Below are 6,405 nucleotides of genomic sequence, written 5' to 3'. Positions count from 1 at the left end.
AAACTAAAAACTAAAAACTAAAAACTAAAAACTAAAAACTAAAAACTAAAAACTAAAAACTAAAAACTAAAAACTAAAAACTAAAAACTAAAAACTAAAAACTAAAAACTAAAAACTAAAAACTAAAAACTAAAAACTAAAAACTAAAAACTAAAAACTAAAAACTAAAAACTAAAAACTAAAAACTAAAAACTAAAAACTAAAAACTAAAAACTAAAAACTAAAAACTAAAAACTAAAAACTAAAAACTAAAAACTAAAAACTAAAAAACTAAAAACTAAAAACTAAAAACTAAAAACTAAAAACTAAAAACTAAAAACTAAAAACTAAAAACTAAAAACTAAAAACTAAAAACTAAAAACTAAAAACTAAAAACTAAAAAAAAAAAAAACTAAAAACTAAAAACTAAAAACTAAAAACTAAAAACTAAAAACTAAAAACTAAAAACTAAAAACTAAAAACTAAAAACTAAAAACTAAAAACTAAAAACTAAAAACTAAAAACTAAAAACTAAAAACTAAAAACTAAAAACTAAAAACTAAAAACTAAAAACTAAAACTAAAAAAACTAAAAAACTAGAAAAATAAAAACTAGGAAACTAAAAATTATAAATTTTGGTCAAAAAAAAAAACCATTTTCGTATTATTTTCAAAAATTAAATTTGCAAAAAGCCATCTTTTGGAAATTTTGGAGTTTTGAAAATCTAGCCTTACACATGAAAAAGTTAGATGAAAACTTCAAATGCCGTTTTAACGGTGATTGCGGTGTCTGGACCATAGAGCTTAAGCCTGAACAATTTTTTGTTGGATTGCTCGGAAAATTTTACCTATTATACTCAAAATTAGGATAAGTTTTAAAATTTTAAAATTATAGCGATTACCTGTACTTTTTTTTGATACTTCAATTTTCAGTCAATAATAGTGAACCAGATTTCAATTATGTCCACTTTAGTTACCTTTCGTTGTATTGGCTCGATTATCTGAAGCCTCGATTCTCCGAAATTTTAATTATTCGAAGGATTTCATTTTTCGCATTTTTTTATTTTCTTAGTTTTATCATCAAAATTAAGTCCTGCAAACCCATTTCAGTCGAAGTTGTTGTTGTTGGTTGTCTTTCAATATTCTAAATCATTTTAGAGCAGAACAACGAAAAATTTATTTTTTGTCTTGATTCGATTATCCGAAGTGAATTTTTTCCGAGGCCTTCGGTTAATCGAGTCTGAACTGTTATTATTTTGTTTTGAGAGGCCACAATGCCTCTTGCGTTCTTTTGAAAACTAACCTGAGAATAGCTCTAGTGCCATTCATCCTGAGTTATTGCAAACCTTTCTATTTTCGTTGCTTTCCTCAGTCACTTTGAGTTTTATTTACTCTCTCCTACACTTGAGTTATGAATCAAATTTTCACTTCCTTACTCTTCGTCAAATATTTATACCGGTGACGCTCAAGGTCCCACGAATCAACGACAACAATAAACGCCTTTTCAATTTTCCGCCGCGTGTTTGAAGAAAATCGTATTCGACTGAATCATTTTATATATTTGGTCTGAAAACGACTGCGCCTACAAGTAGGCAACTCAACCGCCTCTTACTTAAAACCGCGCCAACACCGAAATCGCTTGCACGCTGCTTTGAGTTCCCTCAACTCACTCTCTGCAACTCTCACATCGGATTGGCAATCGGCAATAGATCCAGCCTTCCTTCCTAGAGGTGTTGTGTGTGGAAGGTGTGCCTGCACGGGGTGGAAGCGGCCCGGGGTCCTCTGAACAACAAAATATCAACAGTTTGCAGAGAGCGAATTTGGTCAGTGTTTTCCGCAGTGCCAAGCGTTGAACATCGTGGGCGCTGAGGGTGGCTTGCTTCGATTGATCGAGTGGAGTGCTGTTCTGTGGTGGACTTTTGGATTCGGCCTACTGTGGCTGGTGCGGGGCCAAGTTCTGAATGGAAAAAGTGCTGAAATCGACTAACATTAGGTCTGTAACGTGAACACAGGTGCCTGCTTGGATGTGTGTTTGTGTGCACTAGCCAATTACAGAGTGTTTGTGCAAAAATTGTGTTTTTTGGAGGATAATTCTGGAAGACGTCAGTGAAATTTGGCCTTTCCACAGTTGGTCAGCACTTTTTTGCGCCGTCGTTGAAACAGTTCACTGGAAAAAGAATAATAAAGTGTAGTGATTGATGTGATTGAGTGAAAATCTGGCAAAACGATCAATCGGAAGCTAGTGGTTCTGAAAATTTAAGTAAGTAATTAAGATATAAATTAGTCTAAATTTATTATGTAGCTATCAAAGATATCTAAGAAAAAGTTTCAAAAATAGCTTAAAACATAAAATTTACAATTACCTAAACAACATGTAAATTACAATTGACATTTTTGTAAAAAATCTGAAATAATAAAAGAATATGTTCAATAATAGCCCTCCCTACCCTACCTTAAAACGGTTTTGCAAATTGATTCCATCAGAGAGTGTGACAAATAAATGAGTGAACGCGAATATCGCGAAATGCGGGGTCTGTTTTGTTGATTTGGTGGAGTCTTGTTGGTTTTTGTTGTTGTGTGCTGCAAACTGCAAACTGTTCTTGTTTTAGCAACTCTTTATTCTCTTTTTCTTTCGAGAGGCAAGGTGAAAATCCCACACACAGAACTCGGTCTCCGGTCTCCGGTGTGCGGAAGCCTTTGAAGAAAAAAATTTAGACGAGAATCATTTGGGTTAAGAATCAGCAACTGGTTTGTTGAAATTATTTGCAAAATTCTTAAATTCTTAATTTCTAAATTCGGTTTTAATTGATATTTATAAATAAAAGAGACAAACTTTTACTCTAAATAGATATTAATTATTTGTTTCTTTTTTAAGGCCACTTCAAAAGTTGTTTAAAGTTTTTGTCCCCTTCCTTCACATTTTATTCTGTATAAATCAGAAAAGAGAAATATAACAAAAAAACAGATTAATTTTCTTTGTCAAGGTCTAAGGGAGAAAGCATAAAAAATAAACTTATGAAAAAAACCTGAAGATTTCTGAACTTTTCTGAACTACGGTCCCAATATTTAAGTGTGTAGAACGCTAAAATAAAGTTTTCATTTCATTATATTGCAAAAATCAATGTTATAAAATGGAAATTTACGAGTTTACAGTCAACTATACTTTCCTTTTTAAAGATATTTTTAAAGCGTGGTTCATAGATGAGGAAAAAGACAAAAGCTATTATTATTTTTTTACACCCTCTTTTCCGAACAGTATTTCACAAATAAAATAGTAGTTTATGCAACAAGTTGCAAAAAGAGGATTTTTTCAGCACGAGTCGTACATTTATCCAACGAGGTTCACCGAGTTGGATAAATACGACGAGTGCCGAAAAAATCAAGTTTTGCAACGAGTTCCATACAACATTTTTTGCAATTCCGAAAAACACCCATTGAGTGAAATTTTAAGTCAAATTTTCATGTATTTCGTCAATAAATCGTTAAAACCAAAAAAAAATTTGAAAAGTGTTGCTTTTCGAAACAAGTGCTGAAAAGTTCAACTTTTCAGCACCCATTTCAGTGCTGAAAAGTAGAACTTTTCAGCATTTATTTTGAAAAGCGTTGCTATTCGCTTCTGTTATGTTTGGTACAGAAAAGTAGGCTATTTCGTCGTTCAAGAATGACAGAAAAAGTAAGTAGTTTCACAACGGAATTGCAAAAAATATGTTTAATGCCCTTTTCAAATAAAAATGCTAAAATAAGCGTTTATCATTTAGACTTTCTAGAAAACAAATCAAACCTTCTTTATGATAGTTGATTAAAGAATATAATTGATTGTAAACTATTTCAAAAAATACAATAATGTTCATTTTTTAATTTTCAATTAAATAGGAAACCACAGTTCGAAAAAAAACATAAGGCTTCTGAAAAAAAAATCTTTTCATAAATTTTAATATTTTGCAAGTTTTTGGTAGAAGCATAACTTTAATAGTGTGTAGAGCATTTTTTAATTTATTTTTTTGCTTTAAAATTTTCATAACTGGGCTTGAAATTTTAAATTTTTAAATTTAATACATTTTGAACAAGCCTAAACGATTTTTCAATGAAAATTTCTTGTCGCAGCAATGTTATTTTGTTTTGCCCTCTGATTTTTTGTGGAAATATTGAAAGAAGTTGGGGCTTGAAACAAAATTTGCGTTGGCATTCGAAATACCTTTGAAATATTTATTTTTGATATACTTAACATTTTTATTTAATAATGCTTCCTTTATTTTGCTATTGCATCTCTTATATTAAATACATATATAATTTTTTAATATATTATCAATTGATTTTTTCAGTAAGTCTTATTCTTGAATTCTTTTTTTTAATTACTATTAAAAACTTTGGATAATAGACTCCTGAAAAAATATCAAAGAATTTTACATTTTACAAAAATCGTTGATTTGTTGGAAAAAATATTTAAACATGTTTTTGGCTTTTGGGTTCGTCCAAAAAAAGGGGGAGGGGAGAGCGGGACTGCGGTTTGTGCCATCCCATTTTAAAAGTATATGAATAGTGCGTGACAGGCGAGGGGGGGGGGATCTGATATTCCGAAAATCTCTGGACGTAGTATTTGAACAAACCCTATAAGTGTATACATTTTTTCATAAACTGATGTTAGAACCATTCTAGATTAAATTTTCAAAACAACCTATCCCTCATGGGTTTCCTATGCAGATAGGGCCTTTTGAAAATTTAATCGAGCATTCAAAATTTATTTAAAAATAAGGGGTCAAAAAAATATAAAAAAATAAAATCGCTTTAAAATTTTCCGAAAAAAATCAGCTTAAAAACAAATAATGTAAACAATTTCGACAATTATGAATAAACTTCGTTTATTTGCCATTTTTTAATCAAATTTGTTTAATCTATTTATCATATTATATACTAAAATATTATAAAAGACTGATATTTCCGTTTATTCGTGAATTAATTGATATTTTTGCAATTTTGGAAAGTAGCTTAAGGCTGGTACAAGTTTTATTAAAAGATTTTGACCCTCGGCTCAGGTTTCTGAAAAAAAAATAATTTCAAGTTTTAAGCATGATTTTCAAATTATGTTATGCTGCTAACACAAATTGGCTGAATATCAATTAATTAATGAAAAAATCCTAAACTTTGACGGGTTTCACCGATCTGTAGCCCCAAAATACAACAACTTTTAAAAGATTTAATAGGCTACATTTGTCAAAAAAAATGCAAAAATAAGCGTTATACAAATTATTGCAAATAGTTTACAATCCATTTTACATGTTTTTCAATCTAAACAAGATTTAAGTCATTTTAACGGCCAAATTTAATGAAACCTAAGCCTCTAACTTCAAAATATTGAAAACTTGGATTCAAATTTTTCTGGCCCCTTTTCTTGACCTTGACCAGAGCTAACAAAATAATTAAATCGTATTCATTTTCCTCATTTCATTTTGAAAACATTGCGTTATGAACAAAAGTTTTTTTTCCTGACAAGTCTATTAAAACACATTTTTTGAAAAAAATTGTATAACTTACTTAATTTAATTTAGACACAATAAATATCTCATTTCATCATCATATTTATAACATCGGAATCAATATTTTGATACAATCTGTGTAGTTATTATTTTCCGGGACCGGGACCGAGACCCGTGGTGTAGGGGTAAGCGTGGTTGCCTCTCACCCAGTCGACCTTGGTTCGATCCCAGACGGTCCCGGTGGCCTTTTTCAAGAATTGTCTGATCACGCCTTAGAGGTTAGGTCGTTAGCTCTGTCCAGGTCATCTCCCTGGGTACTGTCTCGGTGAAGTCGCTGGTAGGCAGTTGGACTCACAATCCAAAGGTCGTCAGTTTGAATCCCGGGTGGATGGAAGCTTAGGTTAGAAAGAGGTTTGCAATTGCCTCATCAATCAAGCCTTCGGACACCTAGTTTCGAGTAGGAATCTCGTAATCGAGAACGTCAAGGCAATGTGTAGAGCGAAACATTTGGATTTTAGATAGATATTTTGTTAACAAATGATTGCAAAACAACTGGACAGGTTTAAAATGTATTGTAAAACTATTTTTTCATTCAAATGTTAAAACCATGGCTCATACATTATTTTTTTTATTACTTTTGTTGAATTGTTGCTTCAGAAAATTTAAAAGATTTAAAGCATATGTCTTGTGAGTAATTGGACTTTTCATACAAAAATTTGTCCATCATTGAAATCTTTCATTTAAATGTATTTTTTAGGTGACAAAAAAGAATAAAAAAATGTAAAATTTTACAAGCTTTCGAATACAAATATTTTCAAAATTTTTAAATCAACCCAATCATTAAAAATAAATATTTTTGGGTGCTGAGCAATTTGTGCCATAGCTCAACAGATGGCATTTAAAAAAAAAAGATAAGTAACTTTTTGAGAACATACATTTTTTTAAAGAAATCC

The 6,405-nt window shown here is 30.6% G+C and overlaps 1 protein-coding gene across 2 annotated transcripts in view; it reads left to right on the top strand.

Annotated features, from left to right (window-relative positions):
* Positions 1–1,805: 1,805 nt before the first annotated feature.
* The window catches only part of LOC120426030 (uncharacterized peptidase C1-like protein F26E4.3), a 63,767-nt gene continuing 59,167 nt past the window's right edge, over positions 1,806–6,405 (top strand). For both annotated transcript variants that reach the window (XM_039590719.2, XM_039590711.2), the window contains exon 1: positions 1,806–2,238. The gene's annotated coding sequence lies outside the window, so the exon portion shown is untranslated. The remainder of the gene's footprint in view (positions 2,239–6,405) is intronic.

Source organism: Culex pipiens, chromosome 3, assembly GCF_016801865.2.
Source record: "Culex pipiens pallens isolate TS chromosome 3, TS_CPP_V2, whole genome shotgun sequence".
Classification (NCBI taxonomy): Eukaryota; Metazoa; Arthropoda; class Insecta; order Diptera; family Culicidae; genus Culex; species Culex pipiens.
This window is presented reverse-complemented; position numbering and strand designations above follow the sequence as displayed.